The sequence below is a fragment of the Podarcis tiliguerta genome (genome assembly GCF_965153285.1).
Source record: "Podarcis tiliguerta genome assembly, chromosome: 5".
Classification (NCBI taxonomy): Eukaryota; Metazoa; Chordata; class Lepidosauria; order Squamata; family Lacertidae; genus Podarcis; species Podarcis tiliguerta.
In genome coordinates this window covers 45,065,022-45,078,414 of record NC_139538.1, presented here as the reverse complement: position 1 = coordinate 45,078,414, position 13,393 = coordinate 45,065,022, and the positions used below count along the sequence as shown (strand labels likewise).

The window sequence follows — 13,393 nt, the reverse complement described above, 5'->3', positions numbered from 1 at the left end:
ATTATTTTATTCCAAATACACCCCTTTTAATGCAGGTTGGTACAAAAATCTGAAGGAAAATGACATTTTGATCTACATTCTGAGGTGTGAATTGGGACATACTGCTTAAAAATGTGGACCAAACAATCCTTTCCCTCTAAGTCGGGGTCTACTTTGTACTTCGGATAAAAGAAACAGTTGAAAAACGTTGTCTTTCATGATGCTGCCCAATTACTAGACCCAATACTCTAGTCTACAACCTTACTTTTGCTGCCATAATACAAAGAATGTTGCACTGCCTTTTGAGTTAGGCAAGCAGCAGAGTTGTTCTTCCCCATCTTCTCATTTACCCTCCTTATCCTGAAAAATAAAAAGGTGCAGTTTTGCTTTAATTATTCTACTTAATTAGCAACTAGTATGCCTCATTCCATGTCCCACTTATCCATGTCAGATAAGAACCCTCGGCTTCCCTGGAACAGTCAACTAAGGATGATCAGGTGGTCAGATCCAGCCACATTTCTAGACGTTTGGTGGACTCACAGGGTGGGTGGGTGTGACCACCCAACCCAATCCCAAAGATCAGGAGAGGGAGCCAGACAGACATTTGGGGGTGGGGGAGAAAGATTGGGATGGGGATTCTTACAACTTGGTGCAGTGGTTGAGTAATCTTTCCATCCTTCCCCCTTTTATAACATTAAACAAAGGAAAGCTGCTGGTTAGTTTCAACATTTCCTACCCAACTGGAAACCCACCCAACTGAAAGTGCTGCCATCTTCATGGGAACCTCACCAAGGTCACAGTATTTCTCCCTGCATCTTTACTGGAATATAAAAGGTCTAGAGAAGAAGGGCGGTATGGTTTTGTACAGTCCTATTCTAGGTATGCTGAAGTAAGAAACATGTGCTGCTGGAAAGACTGGTTTCAAGTTTGAGGGGACCTGGATCTCCCTCACATGCCGGTAATCAGCTTCTCTGCCTATTAGCTTCTGCCAGCATCCATTGTAATGGCCTTTGGCAACTATCTGAAGATACTTCCAGATGACACTAGGCCTGACTGGTAGCCTGACTGGTGGTTAGGTGCCAGCAATTGTGTAAGGCTACTATTCTGTTATTACATTACTGATTAAATGCTTTATAGAGCTTGCACCTGCTAATCTGCAGTGGCTTGGACACTGCATAGGACTTTGCATAGGCAAAGTATTTAACACTTCCTGTCTCGTCAATTGTTACAACAACTGTCATTGATTAGACTTAAGAAAATTGGAACTCAGTGCAATTTTAGTCTAGTCTGTGCTGCAATTTGAACCCTAGGCTCATGCACATTGAACCCCCATTGTTCTTTTAGAATGGCTCTTCAGAGTGATAATTATTTGTCCTTGCAGAGTGCATGTTTCACAGAAAAGTTGTTGTATATAACAGTTCAAAAGTGATGATCCAATAAAAAGGTAATTTCTCAACTGATTTCAGAAAACTTAGCCAGGTACTGAAAGCAGTGTTAGTTAATTGGTCTTGTGCATATGATAAATGGGATCATTGTTCATTGGGCTGGGAAGATCAGACTGCCAGCACTCATTGTCTGAAAACACTTGCATGTAACAGATGTCATCTTGGCTGAAAAACAAGCAACTAAACTATTGATCTAAATAGCTACATTAGTAGTAGTAGTTTCTAACAATAAAAGGATAAGAGCCAGGATAGCATGTGATATATAGGGAGTCTCATTAATATACTAGGGGCTGTGCCCTTGCTCACATTGCTCACCAATCCTGCCAATTTTAAAGGTGCCTACCACAAAACCCCTTGGATCTATTTGTCTGCAACTTGACAGGTTTCTTAGTCAGGGTCATCTACCTAATGCCTGCAATTTTTCAGGTCAATTGCCCACAAAATAGTATTGGAGATTAAGTGGCTCCCATTCTAAAACTCTAATGGCTGCCATTGCAGGGAGACCACTTCATCTTTCCTTCTGAAATTTGCAAGACCCAATACTCAAAAGAGGATAACATGACTTCAATTTAAATATAGAGTACTGTATATTTATATGATTACAAAAATATGTCCTTTTGAGATTTGAAGGGGGGTGTCTAGAACAAAAGTCCTTTGACCAATTTACCTGTAATTTGACAAGCTTTATTCAGTCTAAATCAGGGGTAGGCAAACCAGCCCACAGACGGTCCAGGAATCAGTGTGTTTTTACATGAGTAGAATGTGTGCTTTTATTTAAAATGCATCTCTGGGTTATTTGTGGGGCATAGGAATTCATTCATTTTCCCCTCCCCCAAAGTATAGTCGGGCCCACCACATGGTCTGAGGGATGGTGGACCGGCCCACAGCTGAAAAAGGTTGCTGACCCCTGGTCTAAATTGACCACTAAGCTTGCAAATTTCATCCACTTCTGTCAAACAGAAGAAGGTTAAATATGTGTGTTTTTTTAATTCCCTATAGTGAATGGGGTAGGAGGAACAATGCAGACTATGACCTCCAAATTCAGCTGCCTCTGAATTGGCCCAAGCCAAATTGGACAATTTTACAAAGTACCAAAGAAGGTTTGGAACTGCCATAGCTGATACTGCTAAAAAGAAATACATATTACATATGTGTATGAGGAACAACTAGGGACCCAGGTGGCGCTGTGGGTAAAAGCCTCAGCGCCTAGGACTTGCCGATCGAAAGGTCGGCGGTTCGAATCCCCGCGGCGGGGTGCGCTCCCGTCGCTCGGTCCCAGCGCCTGCCAACCTAGCAGTTCGAAAGCACCCCCGGGTGCAAGTAGATAAATAGGGACCGCTTACTAGCGGGAAGGTAAACGGCGTTCCGTGTGCTGCGCTGGCTCGCCAGATGCAGCTTGTCACGCTGGCCACGTGACCCGGAAGTGTCTGCGGACAGCACTGGCTCCCGGCCTCTAGAGTGAGATGAGCGCACAACCCCAGAGTCTGGCAAGACTGGCCCGTACGGGCAGGGGTACCATGAGGAACAACTGAGTAAAACACAGCCATGCAGGGAAAGCAACCATAACAAATCAGAGGGCTAAAGGCAGAGCCAAAACCAATTCATCAAACCTCACTGTTTTGAACAAGGTTTTCTGATTTTCAATGTAGGCAAAATTTAAAAAGTCTTATGAGACAGCCCAAGACATATTAAATGCTCATTAATGAAAGCAATAGAATTACTGCTGCAAATGACAGCAAACAGATGGAATGGAGGGGTCCTACTAACAGATGCACCTTTGCTGAGATAGCAACTGTAGCAATACTCAGAGGGTCTACTACAGCATCATGTTCTTGGCTGCAAAGCAACTCCTGAATTCAATCTTGCTACTTTTCATAAGCTAAGGAGGCAGTTTTCTAGAAGTATTCTACCCTACGTCTTTGGGTACATCTCCCTGCACACCTCCCATATCCTCTTACATGTATACACACTTCCCATTTGTGTATTCAGGCATGGTAAACTGTTCACTGTTACGTTTGTAAAACATGTATCTGCAGACCCTCCCTTCTTTCCATCCCCTAGATTACCCTATATGTCTGTGTTAAGAGCCCTGCCAAAGAACTGTACAGAACCTTATGAATAAATAGTTTACCCCACCTGTTGGAGCCTGAATTCGGTAGTTAAGACTCAAGAGAAAACACAACACTTCTTGATTTATTCCTCACCTTCCCCATACCCACCCATATCCACCAACCACTGCCCTTACACATTTAAACACATCCCCAACACTCTTCCACTCACAGTTATCAACTTTCAAAAGCGAAACAAAGAGTTGCACAATTACTTATGCAAATGTTATGCAGCTGTATTAGGAAAACAGGGTGTTGGGAGAGAGATATCTCTGAGTGCAAGGTCAGGGCCGGGTTTAAGTTTGATGAGGCCCTAAGCTACTGAAGATAACGGGGCCCTTTATATGTCCAGCTGACCTATGTCAACAACAAATTGTTGCTGTTTTGTGTTGAATATATGCTATATGGTAATTTATGGACCTAACAGGTATCTAAAGCCATTTGCACCCTATATATAGAAATGAGCAAACCAGTGATATTTTACGGAGCAGGCTAGCAGGTGGGGCCCATTACTTCCATCATAGGAGCCTACACAACACAAACACTGTTTGCTGTATGTAGGTTTTATTTTATTTGTTTTTTATCTTATATTTTGGAGATGTACACCCAGTGGGTTTTTTCCTTTAATTTTTTGGGGGGCCCCAAGAGAGTGGTGCCCTCAGCTACAGCATGTTTAGCTTATATGTAAATCTGGCACTGCACAAAGTGACCTGTTGATTTCATGGTTCTCACCACAAGTCTCATTTCTTCTGACGTTACCAAATGGTCCTCTGAATGTTGACCAAGGTTCTGTTTCAAATTGGTGGGCTTTGGGTGGCTTCACCCGCAAGCATTAAGCTGCCATGGAAATGGACACCCACACTTGGGCTCAAAGGATTCGTAGGCTCAAAGTCTATACTATTGGGTAGGTCAGGCCATCAATTTCATTCAGATTAAGAATATTCCTTTTTCTTTTATTTAGTATAGGAAAAGGGATTACACATGACATCTTTTCCAAGAATCTCAAAACATCATGCCTGCAGCTAGGAATTGCACATGTACAACTGGGTAATTCCATGCTACATTACACTTCCAATGACAGTGACAACCCATGCAAATTAATCATGTACAAAGCAAAATCTTCAACACTGTGTTTTAGGTATGGGTGGAAAGCTCAGAAAAGACAATAATATTGATTGTGATCCCGACGTAGAACCTGCTTTGCCAGTTCATGCCTGCCTGGTCTTTAGAGACTAGTGCATTTGAAGGCGGGGAGGGGAGGAGAAAAAAGGAAATAAAGAGTGAATAGGGGCAGAAAGCTTTTAATTAACAGCCAAGCTAAAACACCATTACAATCTGCAGTTTTGTTTTTATTAATTCACTTGGATTCAGCAGGAATTCCACCAAGAATAGAGATGAGCAGATGCAAGGGAAGTGCATTAATAAATCATGAGTGTCATTAAAATTTGTAAACTAATATCTTCTGGGAAGTCTCGGCAATTAGTCTCAGAGCTTTCTTGGCAAAACAAAAAAGAATTAATAAATCCAAAAAAAGAAAAGAAAAGATCTGCATCGTATAAAGCTGCCGACCCGCAGAAAGGTCATCAATAGAACAATTAGATGACAAAACAAATGGACCACCTGGGAGTTTGACCTGTGAAACTCTGAAAGACTTTCATGTGACTTGACAGTGAAGGTATTTTAATAAAGGGCAGAGACCAATGGTGAAGTTCAAATCTATAACCCTTTATAAAATGCAGATAGATTTTTTTTAATTGCTATATTTCTACCTTTGTGGGTGCGACCAACAGACTTCTGTGCCTTGCCTGCGTTACTCTGCCTGATGCTATATTGCCATTAGGGTTGGCTAGAAGAGGTGACATCTTAAGTATATATATGACATCAACTTTTTTTTACTCCTAAGGAAGGAAAAAATGTGTGTGTGTTGTTTTTTAAAAAAAGAACTTTGATCTTCTTTACAGAAGTGTTCTTGTGGGTGCTCAGGTTCCAAATTCACAGCTTCTATCTAAGGATATGAGAAGGGAGCCATTTACGTTCCAACCCATGTTCATCACATGAATAATTGCTTCCATTCTGTTGCAGTTTGGCTGCTGCGGCAGAATTTTATGTAATTAGTTACATTATTGCTATGTTCTACAATCTACACCACTCATTGCAATGCAAAGGAAACACAATGCAAATTGGGGGGGGGGGAGGTTTAACCAATTATGCATCATTGAGGACTGACACACAAAAAACAACCCAGCATCAAATACTGATCAGATCCTTCTAATACAGGCTTCCTCATCCTTGGCCCTCCAGATGTTTTGAAACTACAGTTCCCATCATCTCTGACCACTGGTCCTGCTAACTAGGAATTCATGGGAGTTGTAGGCCAAAAACACCTGGAGGGCCGAGGTTGAGGAAGCCTGTTCTAATACCTGGTGGATAACAGAGAAATCTAATTTACTATCTTCTGCAGCATCTTAAATTCTTTTCCTGATTTGGATGCTAAGTAAATATACATTATTTGTACTGGTTGCAACCATGACTATAGTTCTCATTCCCTGTGACTGTTCCTACTCTGTCCTCCCTAGAGACAGAAACAGCCAGCCACTGAGCTAACAACCCTACGCACCCCACTCCATCAGTGTAAAAAGACATAATACTACTTGGAAAATCATTTGTCCTGATGCATTTCAATCCCACAATGATCTTCTTCAGAGAATGTGAGAAATCATTCTCCAAATCGGAGTAAATGTTTGCAAGTTTGCCATTGGTTGTTTTTTAAAATGTAAAATAAAGCATACACACAAAATAAATCAACATAATCCAGCATGAAGCATTAGAGTGCTCGTCATGAAGCAATTGGAAAATGTCCTGTGGGTGGCAAATTATTGATGGGGTACTGGATTTCTCTCTCCATGATGCATTCCAACATGAAATTTTAAAGGGGTTAACACATTTGATATGTCAAGGTCAAAACCCATTGCCACACCCAATCATGAGAGAGAAAGAGAAAAAGAGAGAGAGAGAGAAACCACACAGGTGGAGCGTTAACATTTTAACAATGTGAGGTATAAAATAAGGAATAAAACATGACAATCCCAATGCATTTCAGGTATCACTCTTCTTCAGGGGAAGAATTACACCAGTTCTTCTCTTAAAGTCCAAAGGAAATGAGGAGAAAATATTTCACTTAAGAAGACCCTGTTGGATCAGGCCAATGTCCCATCTAGACTAGCACGCTGTTCTTCTCAGAGATTTATCAAGGGCTATTCTCCTATAACTCATTTCTTTATTTTTTAAAAACTAGTATTTTTATTGGGTATTGAATTGATCCCCTGAAGAAGAGTGATAGTTGAAACCCAGCAGGTCTATTACAGTTCCTTCCATATTTGTTCAAATACTTGAACAAACTTGAACTAGACACTATTAAATATTAATCCTACACCTTTGTAGCTTTCCACATCTTCTCACTTCCTCCACCTTCCCATTCCCCACAGGATACCAACCGGCTGACATGAATGTAAGTGCAGGGTAGCAGAAACTTTTCTGCACAAGATCAGACCGCCACACTATTTTAATTCCATGGAGAAACTTTGGGTTCTTCAAAATGCTTAAACCAAAAATGGAAATCAGTCAAAACTTATGTCAAGGCACCTTCTAGGTTGAAAGCAATCTACCTATTTTAGGTACGTCTGAGATTTGCTGGAGGAAAATTTATATTGTGTGAGCATGAAAATGGCAGCATAATATCCATTGTTAGCTTAATAATAAAGAAGAGAGCACTAGCATTGCTCAGGGATGTAATCTTGTCATGACTGCCATCTGCCAGATTCGTTTCCATACAAAAAGGATTAGACAAAACTTCATAATTGCATTTAGAAACACGAATAAGCGTTAGAATCTCTACCTTGGAGAAAAATATATGTCTGGGATTCAGTGTTTTATAAGGTTTGCCAGCACAGTGAGGCAAAATCTCTACAATTTTAAGCACCTTGGCAGAAAGTGGTATTGAATTTAGAAAGTATGAGCAAGAGGGAACACAAGTATATTGGCATCAAGACAAGAATAAGGCCAACTAACTCATCCTTAAATATATAAAAAATGGAGGGAGCCAAATAAAATGGAAAGCAGCTGGATTGTAATTCAGAATACCCCAATTGTGGCCCACAGTATAAATAAATATCTACACATCTATTAAGTAACAGTATGCATTTATTGCAACCAAGGTGGTATACATGGTTCTCATTTAGTCAAAAGACAAAAAAAATCCACAACCATGTGAGGTAGGTTAGGCTGAGAGGCAGTGACTAGTCCAAGGTGAGCTTCATGACCAAGTGAGAGATTTGAACCATGGCAATCCATTCCTAACCTGACACTACACAATAGTGGTGTAAACCTAATTAAAAACTTAATTCATTGATTTCTATGTAGACTGATACAAAGCTCCATTTCAGGTGAGATTGTGTGCAGTGTGGCTTTGCCCAGTGGCATGTGGCCTGGGAAGCAGTGGTGAGATAGTGTTCTGACTCCCTGCTGGGCTCTTGCAGGATCTCGTGGGATGGGGTGATCCCACGGGATCTCACTAGAGAGAGGAGGGGTTGAGGCCTCAGTCACATGGATTCAGGGTCATTTTGCCTCGTGAGCTTCTGACTCGCCTTGTGTTGGAGCTTCAACTGAGCTACTTGGGTCATTGGTTGACAGGGCCAGAAAGGAAGTTCTCATGCTCTCTCTCAACCTCAGTTGGCACCGTGGATGGGGAGGAGGGTTTTTGTCTCTCCCTCAGTTAAGTAAGGCTTACTTATGCTAGGCATTCTTTCGCCATTGTTTCATTTGGGCTCAATGGCACAGGGCAATCAGCACTGTAAGGGAGACCTCCATAATGGGCCTGGAAGGATGATTCGGAATGGCTTGTCCTAAGCTCAAGTGGGGTCCTCTGCCTAGCTGAAATCTCTCAGTCCTTAAGTTGAGAAACTTAAGCTATCAATTACCCCAAAATTAGGGTGGATCCTTTCTTTAAGAAGCTGCCTTATACCAAGTCAAAGCATTGGTCCATCTAACTGAGTATTGTCAACAGCTTTCCAGGATTTCAGACAGTGGTCCCCCACAGCCCTTCCTAGAAATGATTGAACCTGGAACCTTTTGCAGTCCAATCAGGTGCTCTACCACTGAGATACAGACCCTCTTTCTCTTCTCCCCATGCCTTTTCTTCCTTTGTCCAGTCTTCCTTCCGGTTCTCCCTTCTTGTCAAACTTTAGTACCCATTGACTGAAGCTCATATACACACAGGAAAGGCAAAGGGCAAAGTAAGGAGGGATCAGTTTACAGAGAGGGGGATTTTTAGATGCAGGGGCAGTGTAACGCTGAATTGTTGTCATTCACTACATTTCTTTACAATACTGGGAACTTCCAAAATATATGAGAGATTTATGCACATTTGCTGAGAGGGCATGTGAATTGCATGTTTGCATTCTTAAAAAATCAATAAAATGTTAATAACAAAATAAATACCTGTCACAAGCAAAGAAGGTGAGGAGTTATCTTACTCTGTCCTGATCATGACCCAGAGCATTTAAACAGGCATGTTGCCTATCCCCCCCCCCCAATATAACAAGTTGTTATATAAGTTGTTAGCAAAATAGTTCAAATGCAGTTTTTAATTATTTTTGCTTTAACTGGTCCCCTGATCTTTATTAATGTATCTGCCTGTGTAGTCTGGTGCTGGAATTAGGTTCTCTTCTATACTTCTGCACAGCTTCCTTTTTTTTTAAGTTTCTCTATTGTACCCAGAGGTCCATCGGATATCTCTGTCTGAACTTTGGATACAGAAACTACTGCAAAGTCAGGAAAGATTGGAGAATACTTTGGGACATTTCCAGTCCTGTTCCATCCTCTAAAAGGATTGGAGAAAATCTTCAAAACACTGTTGGTCTAAGACAAAGAAGCCAACATGGCGTCTCCAGGTGCTGTGGACCACAATTCCTGTCTCATCTTCCATGATCATCGGCCATGTTGACTGGGAATGATGGGGGCTAAAATTCACATCTGGATGGCACCATGTTGGCTACCTCCTTCTGGCAGAATATGTCATGGCCCAGGCAATGCTTTTTATTTTAAAAAAATATAAAGTGCATGTACTTATATATTAATAATAGAGAAAAAAGTGTTGTGGGTGCCAGCACAAATGGCTACAATGGGCAGCAAAAACAGAGATGATGTTACTCAGTGCCAGTGACTACTCTCTCTCTCTTTCTCTTTCTCTCTCTCTTTCACACACACACACACACACACACACACACACACACAAACACGGGTTGCCATATTTCAAGAAGTAAGCAGGCTTCCGAAATCGCCGTCTAGGAGGCAACAACACTAATGCACAGTGCTGGGGAATAGACGAAATCCCAGACATTACCAGAATTTTCTGGTACAAGTGGCGACCCTAACACACACCCTGGGCCTAGTTCTGTCAGCAACTCAATTCCTGTGAAAGTACATTGTGGCTCCAAGGCTGGTGTTTGATAAAAGCACTCCCTCTCAGGAGAGTGACAGGACCCAAGCCAAGTACTAGCACAGTGTCAGTTGTTGAGACTGCAGTGACTGGACTCTGATCAGCCCCTCACTAAATCACTGAAAAAGAAAAAGAGAAGGAGGACTGAGCAATTTATCCACCCTGTGGCAGTAATAACAACACAACTGTTGTTTTCCAGCTGTAAGAACCAATGGCAATAATGTCAGAATAGAACCTTGATGCAGCATTTTGCAAGAGTTAATAGCTTGGGACCAGGTTACCTAAAGGACCGCTTCCTTCCATGCAAGCCTGCCCAGGTGCTGACAGGTCATTCTCCCTTTTCTGCCAACACCTGTCTTGTCTTGATGGAAAGCCGAAAAATGACCTTTTCAGCGGCTGCCTCCAGGCTTTGGAACTCCCTTCTAAGAAAGGCTTTTAGTCCCTTCTAGATGGCTTTCCACCAGCAAGCAAAATCCTTTTCATTTAAACAGCTGCTTTGCCTACTGAAATGATACGTTTCTTCTCTATGTTTTAATCCTTGTTTTTAATTTAATGATGTTTTTAATTGGATGGCATTTTTATATGCTTTTATCTTATTTGTAGCTATTTTTATTGTGTTATGGCTTATTTCTTATGTGGATTAGTTTTTTATTGTGGATTTTGATGTCCTTAGCCGCATTTTTTTAATAGAAAGGCAGAGTATAGTTTTTCATGCTCAATAAACCATATTCTCTGCATTCGCAACATATTCTACATAGTAAAGAAAAAGGATGTCCTAATACCACTTGTTTTTTAATTATGTTTTGGCAAATATTCAGAAAGAGAGATTCCCCCTTTACTGGCATGCATATATCATAATTTGTTAATCTAGATGTTCCTGTTGCATCCCTCGATGCTACTTTAGCTGCTGGCACACACACAGCAGGGAGAGCCAAACCAGAAGATTATGCTGTCCAACACAGGGCTTTGGGAAAGCAGAATTCTGATCGCAAAAGGATACATGGAAGAGGGTGCTGGTTATCTTAGCCATCATCGCTCCACATCTCTGTACATGTGATCATATGGAGAAAGTGTCATGCGAGCAAAGAAAGTACAGAATTTGCCCTACTTTCTGTGAGTGCAGCAGAAAGTATATTGTTCCTACAATTGCAGAAGTGTTATTTGCAGACTGCTTGTTTCCACAGTACTTTATTCATGCAATCACGTGTGAATGGCTGAAGACAGAGAAAAATTCAGCAGCGAAAATGCAAAAATAAGGTAATGGGAGTATAACAACAACAAAAGGTCTGTGCTCCAAAGAGTTGGTTATAAAATTTTACGAACTAGATTTATTCAAAGTTACAGTATTAAGAACATCCCTTTTTTTATAGAATCCCTATTAAATGTGGTATTTCCAATTGCTACCAGCAGTTTGTCACAAGTTATGCACTGAATTGTCTATCACAAGTAGCTATAGGTGGATGGCTCCTGCTTTTTCTGATCTGTGTCAATTCCACATGTTTTCATTCATGAGTCCCTTCCATCCTATTTTAAGCACAATTACTTTCAAATCCACACATTAGCAGCCAGTTCACAACAGATTTCACAGAAATCAAATTCCTCAAGCATCCCACCAAGAAAGTTTGTGATGTTAGAACTGCACAGCTAGCAGCCTCCCCTGAAGCCCTCCATGCTCTGCCCCTGCAGTCACTACATCTGGCGTCACTGGCCTCACATCAATTATCACATCTCTCCAGTGCATGCATTTTATTACTGTGGTTACCCAACGATTGCAGTTTCAGACTAGTGAACACTCCCACTTTTCCCCGGTCGATCAGTTTGGAAGCTATAAGTGTCTTGTTAAGAATTCTTACACAACTGGACAGTCTGTGTGTCCTGCATCCTGCAAGTTATTCAGGCAAATTGGAACAGCTGTTTTGGTCTCTGCACAATGCTTCCCAAATGTCCCAAGGGATGTATTTGCAGGGGAGATGGTTCCTAGGAACCGTGCTCTCCACATGCATAGCTGCTGATTCTCACTAACAGCTCCTGGGTCTGCAGTAGCTACACAGTGACATGAAATAAGACATGGCTGCCCAGGCTATACACAGTATTCTCTGTATGAATGATTTGCCATGAACATATCATCCAGACTGGCTAGATTTGCTAGCTGACCTCCTTTCACCTCCTGTTACTGAGAATTGTCCTATTCTTTTCAACCTCTGCTCAATTTCAAAGTTGAGATGTTCTCTTTCCTGTATTCCAGTTACTCTAATCAAAACCACTCTGATCTTCAAAACTTACTAAGGGCAGCTTCTGCAAACAGAAGAATCATAGACTTGTGGGGTGTAAAGGGGCCATTAGGGTCATTTAGTCCAACCCCCTGCAATACAGGACTCTTTCTATCCAACATGGGGCTCAAACCCACAACCTTGAGGTTAAGACTGAGCTATCTAGCCAAGCCTTGAGCATGACAAAATGACTCTTGTCAGACATTTCCAAGCATCACTATCCGAACATTTCCAGTGTTTGAGCAACTTTCAGTATGAAGAATATTCCCAGGTAATTTTAGAAACACAGTTCTGATCTTTAATTTCAGCAAATATTTTTGCACAGTTTTTAAGTCTTACACTCACAGAAAAGGAAAAATTGCATTTTGAATCCAATGTTTTCTGTCCCTCCTTTCTCTGCCGAAAGGCCCCAAGTTCAGCACTGCTGTCATTTTTCCCCCCTTTACCCTGCTCAAAAACTGCAGCCACTTCTCAGCATTAGTAGAGGATTTCTGTTGGCTCATTACATTATTTATGCAGAGCCAGATTGTGCAGCAATTATGCCTATACTATAATCACTGTGTCATTTGCACTTGTTAGGTACAAGGAAAAAAGTTTTTTTCAAGGCTTAAATACCCTGAAAAGTATGCAGTAAGTGGAAATGACTGCGCTCCCTCCTATTAGTCTCAGGGTTATTTATACCTCTGCGGATTAGCACAGTACAGTGCAATTAGGCTTTAGAGGTACCATGCAAATTGAAAAGTTTCAAGAGCTCTTAGGAACAATTAACCCCTAATGCATTAACACGTTCCGTCAGGGAAGCCGTTTTCTCTCTGGTTATGTTCCAGAAACAGTTCCTGAAAGTGACTTTCCCTTAACTTAGTAAGAGAAGGATGTGAAGAAATGTTGTAGGAGATGGGATACAGATCTATTGTTCAATCTCAAGAGTCACCCATTTATTCTCCATTCATCTTTTCTCGGACACCCAGACAAGCCTTAACAGGAGAACACATTCCTTTGCCAGCTAACTGACATTTTAAATCTGGCCTTATTTCATTTTTCATAGCCTTAGAAAAGAAACCTGAACATACATAGTAGAAGTAGCTACAGCAACAG

General features: G+C 41.3%; 1 protein-coding gene across 1 annotated transcript in view; it reads right to left on the bottom strand.

Annotated features, from left to right (window-relative positions):
• The window catches only part of SORCS3 (sortilin related VPS10 domain containing receptor 3), a 405,333-nt gene that overhangs the window by 257,081 nt on the left and 134,859 nt on the right, over window positions 1–13,393 (bottom strand). The gene's annotated exons all lie outside the window — the stretch shown is intronic.